General features: G+C 40.2%; 1 protein-coding gene across 2 annotated transcripts in view; it reads right to left on the bottom strand.

The window, feature by feature from the left end:
- The window catches only part of bend5 (BEN domain containing 5), a 1,240,673-nt gene that overhangs the window by 719,003 nt on the left and 508,058 nt on the right, over positions 1-13,612 (bottom strand). The window lies entirely within an intron of this gene.

Genomic DNA, 13,612 nt, shown 5'->3' with positions numbered 1-13,612 from the left:
TTTGCGTGCGGTCACCGCTGAACGGGATGGAGCACAGGGCAATTTGTGGCGCCCCACACACCCTACCTCCTTCCCCTATCATATGGTGGGGACGGGACAAGACGTGTTGGTGCCCTGTCCCTGTCCTCATCATATGGGAGAAAGGGCGGCAATGCATGTTGCCTCACCACCCTTTCCTCTATTCTATGGGGAAATGGAGAGGAAAGTGCAGGTACTTGTTGCACTTTCCTCTCCATCGCAGAGGAGGAAGCGTCTTGTGACCCTTTTCCTCCACTTCGGAAGGAATGTGGGCAGGGCTAATGTCTGATGATTCTTGGAAGGCCCATCAACAAATGGAAGAACAGGGTGAAAAAAGTCCTGTGTGAAGAGGTCAACAGTTTATCTTTAAAATATGCACATTAGATTCAAGTAAATACGGTATATTCAGTATTTCCAACCATTGGGCCTTTGTTTTGTTTTCCATATTTGTTGACATATTTCAGTTAGAACTATAGTAAATCCCGTCCTTGCATTTTCAAGCAGCTCTATTGGTATCCCATCTGTTCCTGGAAACATATTTCACCCCTTTCATTGCCAGAAGAATGCATTTGCAATGAACAACTGATGGCTTCATACAATTTAACTGTTCTGCTTCAGTGTTTGATCCTAGACCAATCTTTCTTACAATTTTAGTTATGTTCTATTTCCTACTTTTGTATTCTAATTCCCTATGATTGAGAACACATCCTGTTTTCAAGAATCATCACTTTCCTCATGGACTCTCAATTTCTTCCTCTTCTGTCTCTGTAGCTGGAGAATAAGCCTGGATTATATCAATGGCTTATTTTTGAGGTCCTGCTGATATTATTTGGTCATATTGTGTGTTATATCCCTTGACTATTTTTGCGACGTATCTCTCCTCATTATAAACATCACACCATTTCTTCTTAAATTCTCATTTTCGAAGTAAACTCTGTAATTAATTGACTGAAAGTGTTCCATTACTTTTCACTATAGTTTCCATACCCCAAGTATTTCAATATTTATATGTTTTATTATTTTGTTTATAATGTTCCTGATATGTGCTTCTCACATTCCATGTTCCTATGTATATTGTGCAGCTTTAGACTTTATTTTCAACATTTGGATGTCCTTTTGGCTTGAATCTGGTTACATCATTAGCCACAATTCTACTTATCCTTGTACTTTGTTCTTCCCCAGTATCTCATTGACTTTCTTCTGTCATGGGAATCTCATTTAATGGTAGGATCTCTTGTTTCATATAGAAACAGTTAGCATTGCATTCTTCTGCACAGTAATGACAAGTGTTATTTATGGTGCCACATTTAGCCTGGAACCTCGACAAATGTCTGTATCACAAGGTAGACCTTACCAGCACCACCACTTCTGTAAACATAGCTTCTTGCCTCATAAGAGCACACCATCCCATTAATACAAAAAGGTAGGGGTAGAAACTCTAACTTCTATTGAAGTTCGGTGGTCTTAAAGCAGGTGTGGGAATCAAAGAAATAATGTTGGGCCCAATCTCCCAGTAGTCCTCACCATTAGCAAATGCAGATAGGATTTGGAGTTTGACAACATATGGAGAGCTGCATGGTTCCTACTCCTAACTAAGATGTTGAAATAGCGGAAACCTGATTTCCTCTTTTTCTCCAAACTAAAACAAGTATATATGAAAACTAATTGTATCATGTTGATACAATATTAAACAACATTTTCCACCAGTTTAGTTTTTAATTTTGCTCTCAACATGTGAGATTTTTTTTAAAAACAACAACATAAACTTGCAAAATTTTGGTGTGCTTTTTCAAATTGACTTTTGAAAGCTAGTCTTCTTCCTCACACCTACCTTATCACAGTTTCAAGTTAATCCTCAAATACAGGACACTACCTGAATACTGAGCAATATATATTTAGCCTGCAGTGTTATATAACCTGTCAGCTAACAAACGCATGACACAAAGTAAAGCCATGTAACCCAATTGAAGCAGTTTGTATGGAAGGCTGATTTCCCTTGGGAACAGCAACATCAAGTAAGAAACTGAACCCGTTAAATATAACCTTTTCAAAGAGTAGAAAAATTCAAAGGTAATCAAGGATTTTCCCCTAGAAGGGCATTCATAATTATATTCCACTTTTATTTATAAAAAGCCTTTTAATGTTGGTACTACAAAAGGACTGCACACAAAGAAGCCTTGCTTTATATAACTGGATTCTATCCCCGAGTCCTTTTTATATGCAAAGCACTCTTGACACAAACTAAGCACTGATAGCGAAGAATTCCCTTTCAGAACTAGAAGATACATTTTCAGTGTAATACACGACAGTTTAACCATATGTCTCTCACTAATATCATTGAAGAGATTATACCAAAAACATCATGATAGATTCATTTTGCTCTTTTATTCATAGAATCGCCACATTGGAAGAGACCACAATGAGCAATAATAAACAAACTTTCGTGGCTACCTAATGAGTACCTATCTAAACATAGGCTGGTCATCCTCCACAAGTAGTTACTTTTGATTGACAAATTCTATTCTGTGGAATACATAGTCAGCCAAGTCTGAGAACCTAAACATGATTATGAATAAGAACTGGTAGTGGGGACAGATGGAAGGAATACTTTCTTTTCAGATACTAACTTCTTTTTTCTCCTACCCTTTGGATTCACTCTGTTTCCTTGTTTTTCAATAAAAATGATGACTTTCTTTAGTAGTTGGATAAAAATGATAGCGGTAAAGGGAAATATTCTCTTTCTTTTTGGCTTGCCGGGCAGGTCTTTCATTTATTTATTTATTTATTTATTTATTTATTTATTTTGTTTTATATTCTGCCCTCTCTCCCTCACTGAAGAACTCAGAGTGGTTAACACCAGGAAACGATTTGATGCCGTTCAACATAATACATAACAGAAAATACATAAACTCGCAAACACAAAAATTAAAACAGCAATATATAAAACATGATAAAAATATTAGAACCATATTAAAATCAATTATATTAAAAGCAATTATATTAAAGGCCAATTCCATCTCATATCACTATAGATTTCTATTATTGAATACAATTTTAACCCCTCCCATAATTCTGATTACTTCAGATGTTAATAACAAATGGAACAGAAAATGACCCTCAGTTATAGAATTTAGATTTACTCTATATAGGCCACCTTGTAAGAAACAATTAAACATGATAGTATTTATTTATTTATTTATTACTGTATTTGTATCCTGCCCTTCTCACCCAATAGGGGACTCAGGGCGGCTTACAATAAAAGCACACATATAAAAAATTAATACAGTACATTGCGAATCAATTAAAATTAAATACATCAAACATTCATAAAAAGACACTTATAAATATACAGATAGGTGCATTTTGAGTCTAAAAGACTGGGTCTGTCATTGAGTTCCAACACACATAGTAATAGTTAATGCTGCTGTTATTGTTCGAAGGCCTGGTCCCACAACCAGGTCTTAACTTTTCTACGGAAAGATAGGAGGGAGGGAGCCTGCCTGACTTCGCAGGGGAGAGCGTTCCATAGGCGGGGAGCCACTACTGAAAAGGCCCTGTCTCTTGTCCCCGCCAGCTGCACCTGTGAGGCTGGCAGGACCGCAAGCAGGGCCTCACCTGAGGATCTTAAACTTCGAGGTGGGTAGTAGCGGGAGACATGTTCAGACAGATAAGTTGGGCTGGAACTGTTTAGAGCTTTATAGGCTAATGCCAGCACTTTGAATTGTGCTCAGTAGCTGATCGGCAGCCAGTGAAGCTGGCGTAACAGAGGAGTTAACAACTGGTTAACAACAGGCTGCCTCCCGTTGGACTAATTGAAGCTTCCGAACAGTTTTCAAAGGCGGAGTGCATTGCAGTAGTCTAAACGGGAAGTAACAAGAGCATGGACCACTGTGGCTATGTCCGGTTTCCCAAGGTACAGGCGCAGCTGGCACACGAGTTTTAACTGTGCGAAGGCTCCCCTAGCCACCGCTGAGACCTGGGGCTCCAGGCTCAACAATGATTCTAGGATCACCCCCAGACTATGAACCTGTGCCTTCAGGGGGAGTGTGACCCCATCCAGCACAGGCTGTAACCCTATACCCTGTTCGGCCTTCCGACTGACCAGGAGGACCTCTGTTTTGTGTGGATTCAGTTTCAATTTGTTGGCCCTCATCCAGACCGAGACAGTGGCCAAGCACCGGTTCAGGACCTGGCTAGCCTCCTTAGTGACAGGTGGAAAAGAGTGATAGAGTTAGACATCATCTGGGTAGAGATGACACCGCACCCCGAAAACCCTGATGATCTCTCCCAGCAGCTTCATGTAGATATTAAACAACATGGGGGACAATACAGAATCCTGCGGGACCCCACAAGTCAACGATTGTGGGGCCAAGCAGGCGTCCCCCAATGACACCATCTGGGACCGACCCTCTAGGAAAGTGTGGAGCCACTGTAAAACAGTGCCTCCAAGACCCATCCCTGCGAGGCATCCCAGAAGGATACCATGGTAAATGGTATCAAAGGCTGCTGTGAGGCCCAGCAGAATTAGCAGGGACACTCTCCCCCTGTCCAGCTCCCGGAGAAGATCACCGAATAAGGTGACCAAGGCTGTCTTGGTATCATGCCCCGGCCTAAAGCCAGACTGTGCTGGATCCAGAAAATCAATGTCAACAAAGAATCCCTGGAGCTGCGAGGCAACCACATGTTCCAAGACCTTGCCCAAATAGGGGAGATTGGAAATAGGCCAAAAGTTTCAGAATTGAGTGGGATCCAGTGATGGCTCCTTCAACAGCGGCTTGATCACAGCTATTTTTAGGCTCGTTGGAAACTTGTCATCCCGAAGGGAGGCATTCACCACCACCTTCACCCACTCGGCCAAATCCCCTCTGGCTTCTCTCACCAGCCAGGATGGGCAGGGGTCCAGGATACATGTGGTCAGTCTTGCCTCTCCATGGAGCTTGTCCACATCCTCGAGCTCAACCAACTGAAATTAATCCATCAAAAATGGACAAGCAGGTGCTCTCATTACATCCTCAGAGACTGCTGTTAATATGGCATCAAAGTCAGAGCAGATCAGAGCGACTTTGTCTGCAAAGAACTGAGCAAATGCTTCACAGCGGGCTGCTGAGTTATCAGGGATCCCACCTTGAGTGGTGGGAGTCAACAGCCCTCTGATAACATGGAACAGCACCACCGGACGGTTCTTTGCGGATGCAATGTTGGCCACAAGGAAAGCTCTCCTTGCGGCTTTGATTGCTGCAGCATATGTCCTAAGATATTTATTTATTTATTTATTTATTTACTACATTTATATCCTGCTGTTCTCACCCTGAAGGGGAACATAAGATAGGAACATAGTCGTGTTCGGTCTGACTCGTTATACTCTGATCGCCACACGCACTCTAGTCCCCTCTTCTTTCGCTTCATCACTGCCAGCTCCTCAGTGAACCAAGGAGCTAGTTTAGCTCAGTTACTCAAGAGGGGACGTTCCGGAGCAATCGTGTCTATCGCCCTAGTCATCTCTCCATTCCAGAGGGAGACCACAGCATCGACAGGATCACCTGCCAAGGAGGCGGGAAACTCCCCAAGAGCCGTCAGGAATACTTCTAGATCCATAAGTCTCCTGGGTGGACCATTTTAATAGGCCCTGCAGAGGTTAGAGGGCGCAATGAGTCTAAACCTGATCAGGTGATGGTCGGTCAATGACAGCGGAGCAATGGTAAGCTCCTCCACACCGCCACCTTCCTCCCATCCCTGACAGAAGACCAAGTCCAGTGTGTGTCCCACACTGTGGATATGGCCTGTTACTAATACAGTAAAGTCTCACTTATCCAAGCCTCGCTTATCCAAGCCTCTGGATTATCCAAGCCATTTTTGTAGTCAATGTTTGCAATATATCGTGATATTTTGGTGCTAAATTCACAAATACAGTAATTGCAACATAACAGTACTGCATATTGAACTACTTTTTCTGTCAAATGTGTTGTATAACATGATGTTTTGGTGCATAATTTGTAAAATCATAACCTTATTTGATGTTTAATAGGCTTTTCCTTAATCTCTCCTTATTATCCAAGATATTCGCTTATCCAAGCTTCTGCTGGCCCGTTTAGCTTGGATAAGTGAGACTCTACTGTATTGTGAGTGAGCAGAACATACACTTTTTATAATACTAAGCATATTTAGTAGCATCCTCAGTACCAGAAGGGGTAAACTTATATTAGATCATCCCGTCCCATGGAGTCATTACTCTCCTAGATGTGCAGTTGAAGCAATATACCTTCTTTGTACTCCCTTCTTCGTTTAAAAAAAAATCTGTATCTTCACTGTATATTAATCTTTGCATGTTGTTAACTATTTCGAAGGCCAGTCTTTAGGCACAAAGTTGAAATAGAACTATTAGAATAAAATAAAATATGTAGAACTGAATGCCTACAAAATATCTGTCCAAAAAATGACTAGGGCTTTCAGATAAGCAATTAGCAGTTCCAAAAAAAAAAAACTTAAATGAGGAATCAGGAAGTGGAGATCTTAAGAGTTAGGTTTACACATTTGCTCTCATATATCGCCCACACCTCTTTAAGTCTTACTGTATGTGTGAATGCCTCTATCAGCATAATTATAAATTTAGTTTACAGGGTTGTTGTGGGAAGCTATTAAAGCATCTAATATGTGGCCTTGATCTCTTAAGGAAATACAGATGGGGAAACGGTAGTAAATAATATTATTGTGCATGTATATTCCAGTGTCGTAAAGAAATGGGAGGGCTCTTTCCCAAGTAAGGAAATAGTTTAAAATATGGGTGAAGAATCTGTGATTCAGCACATGCTTTTAGGCTAGAATACGTTCATCCTTTCCTGCTGATCAGTTAGTGACTCTCAAAATTTGTAACTTCTACACTGAGTCAGAAAATGTTGAACAACAGCCAAAAATACAATTCAAGAATCAAAATGATAACAAGTTCACTCATTTGAAGAGAATTGAGAAGATCCTAAGAACAGAGCCCAATTCACACAACACAGTCATAGAGTCATACTCCACTTTAACTGTCATGGTCCCATCCAATGGAATCCTGGGTTTGTAGTTCAGTGAAGTATTGAAATGTTCTGCCTAAGAATTCCCCCTAAACTGCCAATCCCAATATTCCACAGAGTGGAACCAATGGCAGTTAAAGTAGAATAATACAACTAGAATTCTGTCATGTGGATGGGCCCAGGCTACAACAAACCAAGTCATGAGTACAGATGAAACAACATATATGCATTATATCTGAACAATTTATTGCCCTCTCTAGAGAACATGCCAAAATTTGAAATATTATTTTAAAAATTAGTTAATGTAAAGCCCCTGGTGGCACAGTGCATTAAAGCGCTGAGCTGCTGAACTTGCGGACCAAAAGGTGCCAGGTTCAAATCCCGGGAGCGGAATGAGCGCCCGCTGTTAGCCCCAGCTCCTGCCAACCTAGCAGTTCGAAAACATGCAAACGTGAATAGATCAATAGGTACCGCTCCGGCGGGAAGGTAACGGTGCTCCATGCAGTCATGCCGGCCACATGACCTTGGAGTTGTCTACGGACAATGCCGGCTCTTCGGCTTAGAAATGGAAATGAGCACCAACTCCCACAGTCGGTCACGACTGGATTTAACGTTAGGGGAAAACTTTTACCTTAAAGCAATTCAGTATAATCAGGGTTGCAATTTAAAAACCCTAAATCTTGTTTTAGTGAATTACTAATAACAGCACTGATTGCACAAATTGCTTTGAAACAAACTAAATCAAAATACCATAGATCTGTAAGGTATTGAAGTACCCATTTCCAGAAAAATATTGGGTAGACAGAAATCCAACACATACTTATATTACACAAAACCTCTGCTGCCCCCCCCCCCCCCGCCCGCCCCAGTCAAGGTGCTTGACCTATTGAGTCACTAAGGATTATCATTAGGTGGCACTCTGGCCAAAAGGTTGTGAGTTATTAATCACAGCTCTCTGCTTCCTGACAGGATGTTTTGATAAAATAACTCTATTTTAAGTGACTGTAATGAAATACTAACTAGTTTTTGAAGTGCTTTTAAGATATTTTTAAGAAGTTTTAGATCAAAGACTCACTTAATGTAACTCCAGGCATTAAATATTTAGTACTTATGCAGTCACTTGAGCATTCAGGAATCTTGACATTGCAAAAGGGGGAAAGATGAATGTTCTTCTCTGTTGGATACTATTTTGACAGAAGCCCTACACATACTTGTTGATACAAATGGATATATATATATATATTTAACTGCAGTATTTGTGTACCTCCTGTTCTTTGTTCACTTGCTTGAACTTTAAAATACATCTTTTTAAGTGTCACTTCAATGGAAATGAGCCAATGCAATGCACTGAAGAGAGTGCTAGACTTGGATTGCTGAGACACAAAGCTGATTAAATGCCAACTTGCAATCCATTCTACCTTACCAACACAGTAATGGATATTTCAAGTCGGAACAGTCTGGCATGAGTCTGCATGACTATCAGGTACACATTACATTTCTGAGAGTATCCCTGACTGCCAGGGCCATTCATCATATTAGTGCAAAAAAAAAAAAAAAGCACAGTCCAAGGAAGAAATGTGCATGCTCAAATGTACCATTTTCAGGTTAACTCAAGAGATACAGTGATCCTTCCTCTTTCACAAAGGTAATATTGAGAGGACAGCCATACACACACAATTTGTTTTTATTTGAATTTCCTTTAAAATATGAAGGAAAGAAGCATGGAAGGAAGAGGCACACTCAAAAAACCCAAGTGCATTCTAAGGCAAGCTAGCCTTAGGCAGATAACATGGGGAGACCTCAGGAAGGACTGAACTCTGAACCATTTAGAGAAAGTATAAATGCACATGTGAGGAATATACATATGGAAGAACACAGTATCAATATTATTATGGTGAGATAGCCTTCCCTGCTGTGGCACCTAAGTTATGGAGTATCTAGGAAGAGGACTTCAGATATCTGCTCAGCACTGCTTTCACAGCTATTTACTATGGCTTTGAATCATGATTGATCTCACCTATATTTAGACATATAAATTGTTTTTCCATGGTTTAAACTTTTTAAAATTCATTGTTAATTAAGTAATTAACAATATACAGTGAAAATAATACAAAATAATGAACATTATTATCATCACCTAGGCCTGAACAAATATGGTTTCCCCGCCATACATTTATGAGTCAACCACTAAACAAATGTCATATCCAAAATTCCTGACCAACAGGGTTGTATAGTTTTCTTTTATCACTCTCTAAAATATATTTAATGTAAGCCGACCAATATGAGTCAAATTCTGATCTTCAGCTGTGTGGCATCCATTTGTAATGCCAACTTAGTATCCAGGGTGATGTTTAGATCTATAATGTTACCTATTTCCTTAAATATATTGTTCCAGAGAGTCTTCAGCAGGGGGCATTTCCACTATAAATGAAAATACATCCCTTTGTCCATACCACATTCCCAGCAATAGTTACTTTGCTTCTTATCCATCTGATGCAATTTAATTGATGTGCTATACTATCTCCATATGACTTTATACACATTTTCTTTTAATTTTATTGACAGATTTTTAACCACTCTCCACTTTAGATTCTTTTCCAATCAAGATCTGTCATTGGCCCTAGATCTCCTTCCCATATCTTTTCTAACAACTTCAGCCCTATTTCCTTACCTATTAATCCATTGTATATTTACCCAATTAGTCCTTTCTCTGATATTTCTTGCTTTTTGAGTTTAAAAATCTATTAAAACAAATCAGTTCAAAACAACAGCACTTCCTGTTTTAAAAGCCTATTGGAATAAAAAAGACAGCAAAAATGCCTCCCTTCGTCCATAAACTAGAAAGTAGGGGTAAAGTGTGTTGTATTGGTTTCATGCCGCTTAACAAGTTCTTCCAGTGTATTAGCAGTCCAGTATGCTGGCTACATGTCATTATATAAAGATAACTGAAAATTTTACATTTTAATTCTAAACAAACCTTAAAATTCATCTACATTACTGCCATTTTTAAAATAATACATTAACATCAGGAGGATTAATGTTCTCTGCACAGGATTAATGCTCTGTGTGAACCCTTATATTCCTAAATCTCTCTTGTCTCAGTCTTTCTACTCAGCTTAAAAATCAGTTCATTGTTAGCAATATATATACCAATTCTTCTCATATTGCTTCTATAGTACTGCTGTAGTTAGTACTTCACATTGAAATGGAATTGAACACATTTTCTTCCAGTAATGTCATCAATGTTTATAATTCCCTGCCCAAGAATATGAATATTTTGAGATAATAATTCCTTGTGGGAGCATAAATTGAATGGAACAGTCTCCAAGCTCATCTCCAAATTCAAAACAATCCATATCCTAGTACTGAGCAACTGGATGCCCAGACTTCATAGCAGATGTGCAGGAGCTTCCTAAAATTAAATACCATGCTCCCAGTCAGGGACATAGCCAGAAAAAAAATGGGGGGGGGGGGTGAAACTTTTTTAGCAAATTACGAAGTGTTTGCCCATAACCCAAGTAATTTAGAAATCAGGCTCCATTGATAAACTTCAGTGGACACTCAAGACAGATACATTTCAGTAGACACTCATGGGATTTGATTAATCAGTTAAAATTCATGAGTAAATCAGGGTTTGCTTTTTTAAGAATAAAAACCTTACAATTTTCAGGGGGGGGGGGTTAAACACTACTCCCCCCCCCCCTTGGCTACAGCCCTGCTCCCAGTACATTACTGCCAATTTTTAATAGCAATCATAGAAAAGGGTTTAAAACCACTGGCACCAATTAGTATTACCAGTATTTTAGCTGGAGTCATGGCAGAATGAAATTGACAACCTCCCACCACATCCATCCTATCTCTATGACCATGGTCTGAATGACTTCAGAGCAGTGGTTCCCAACCTTTTTTTGAGCCATTCCTCACCTAAGCATCTCTAAAATCATGATGCCCCCTCTTATTCTTATTATTCAAAAAGTGAACTCCTATTCATATGCAGGATGCCTAAAAGGACCCAGCACCATCCAAGGGAGCCAAAGAACATCAGCAACAGGGTGGTTGGAGGAAAGGGCAGTGTTTGTCTGCTACAGGCTGCCTTTGACCTCTGCTCCTGGTGCCTGGCTCCTTGCAGACTCAGGCCCTGACTGCCTGGCTGAAGCAAGGCCCAGCAGAAACACCTGCTGCCTCCAGAGGCTGGGACATAAAAGGAGGATGCTGGTGCAGGCCCAGTCACCCAACACCATCCAAGGGAGCCTTAAAGAAGACCTTAAGATCATGGCTAGAGGGGGGGGGGCGGGCGGGCCTAGTTGGGGGGGGGGGCTAGTGCTAATGCTAGTGCTAGGGGCTAGTAGGGTGTATCTAGATGCTGTTTTAATATCTTAAAGTGAATGGTTTTTAATTGTATTTATATGTTGATTGTTTATATTGATTTTGTTATGTTTTATTTGCTTTGTATAATGAGGCATTGAATTTTTGCCTAAATGTATGTTGTGAGCTGCTCTGAGTCCCCTGCGGGGTGAGAAGAGCGGGATAAAAATGAAGTTAATAATAATAATAATAATAATAATAATAATAATAATCTTAATCTAAACAAACTTCCAAGAACATGGCATCCATAAAAGAGAAAAATAAAAGAACAAAAGGACAGTTGAAGTACTGAGGAAGTAATCATGCTCTTGCTAGTTAACTCATGTTAACTTGCCTTCCTGTGGGATGTGTGCCCCACACTGGGAACCAAGGCTTTAGGGTCTCACAACTGCTACTTTACATTTTAAAAACATTCTTGCTAATTCTAGAAATTGAATGAATGTCACATCTACTTTAGTCCTTAATTCATGAATGTTTATGAGATACTTTGTAAAAATCAAATGAAAAACTCATTTCTCTCTCTCTATATATATATATGTGTGTGTGTGTGTGTGTATTATATACTCTAAGGTTTGTACAATTGTAACCTAAACGAATGATGGTGAATATTTTAGATAAGGAGTATCCAAACCGGGGGGCACTTGGATGGCGGCAGGGGTGGAGGTTGGTTAGTGAGTGGGGATTCAGGCAAGCAAGTGGGGATGGGATGGCGAGCAAGCAGGCGGTGAGTAGCATGGCAAGCAAGTGAGCGGCAAATGGGATGGTGGCAAGCAGGATGGCGGTAAGTGGGGATGAGATGGTGAGCAGGCAGGGGCAGACAGGCGAGCGAGCCGGCGAGAAGATAGGCAGGGTGGTGAGTGAGCAGGACAGCAAGCGGGTGCGCAGGAGGCAGGCGGCAGCGCGTGTGCCAGGAGAGAGGGTGCTACGTGCCCCTTCTGGCACACATGCCATAGGTTCGCTACCACTGACCTAGACTATTAAAAAATCAGGTGTGGATCTTGATACTGTGCGGACATGCAAACGAGTGGACTATAAATGGTGGTTGTATGTCTTTCGGGCTGTGTGGCCATGTTCCAGAAGTATTCTCTCCTGACGTTTCGCCCACATCTATGGCAGACATCCTCAGAGGCATCTATGGCAGGCATCCTCACAACCTCTGAGGATGCCTGCCATAGATGTGGGCGAAACGTCAGGAGAGAATACTTCTGGAACATGGCCACACAGCCCGAAAGACATACAACAACCCTGTGATTCCGGCCATGAAAGCCTTCAACAACACATGGACTATAAGTGTCTGCTATATGAAACTGTAGCTTTAAAAAGAAAGATTTCCTTTTAAAACTGCATTGCATATATTAAGGCACTAGTATAATCTACTTATATACAGAAAATTGAGGTCACGTCACAAATTATTTTAAGCTATAAAGCAAATTTTTAAAATATTGCAAGCAACTAATATTTTCCTGACCACATTGCTAAAGGAGAAGTTGAGAATGAAATGAGTAAAACATTAAAACACTTTAAATGAGAAATTTGCTATATGAAAATCCCCTTCATGATAATTTTCTTTGTTAAATGTTTTCTTGCCTTACAGTCAATTTTTTCCTGATCACCAGCTAAAATCTTGGGAATTATCGTTTTCTTACAAATAACAAGGGTTTTAGGTGTCGAAAAACAGCAACTGTTCGGGTATGCGTAGGTGGAGTCTAGGTTTGGTAAAGTATTTATTTTTAAAACAGTAGGAGCCAATAAGACTTCTCTTTCACCTCATGGGTTTTTTCCCATTTTAACAGACTTCGAGACATAAACAGAAGTCATAATCATCCCCAATCTCCAAACCAGAAGAGCTCAACTTCACCTCATATTTCAATGAGACTTTCTGAGCATGGCTAACAATCTCACCACCACCAGGACTAAATCACATTCTATAATCCACTGCAAACATCCGAATCACAAATATAACTGGGTTGTTTCTGACATATCCTCTTTCTGCTACGATACAGCCAGCACAGGAGAATATAAAATAGTTCCTAACATTGCTTGTGATTTTCATATACAAAATAATCCAAGCTTTTGCGAATGTTAGATTGACAAAATCAATTGCTTTGATTTTGGGGACCACTGAGATTCATGGTGCATATTCCAGATATTTGTGGTAACAAAATAATACTGACCATGGGGGGCGGAGTTTACATTTGCTGTGTTCAGGGGAATTA

This window comes from Anolis carolinensis, chromosome 4 (assembly GCF_035594765.1).
Source record: "Anolis carolinensis isolate JA03-04 chromosome 4, rAnoCar3.1.pri, whole genome shotgun sequence".
Taxonomy (NCBI): domain Eukaryota; kingdom Metazoa; phylum Chordata; class Lepidosauria; order Squamata; family Dactyloidae; genus Anolis; species Anolis carolinensis.
This window is presented reverse-complemented; position numbering and strand designations above follow the sequence as displayed.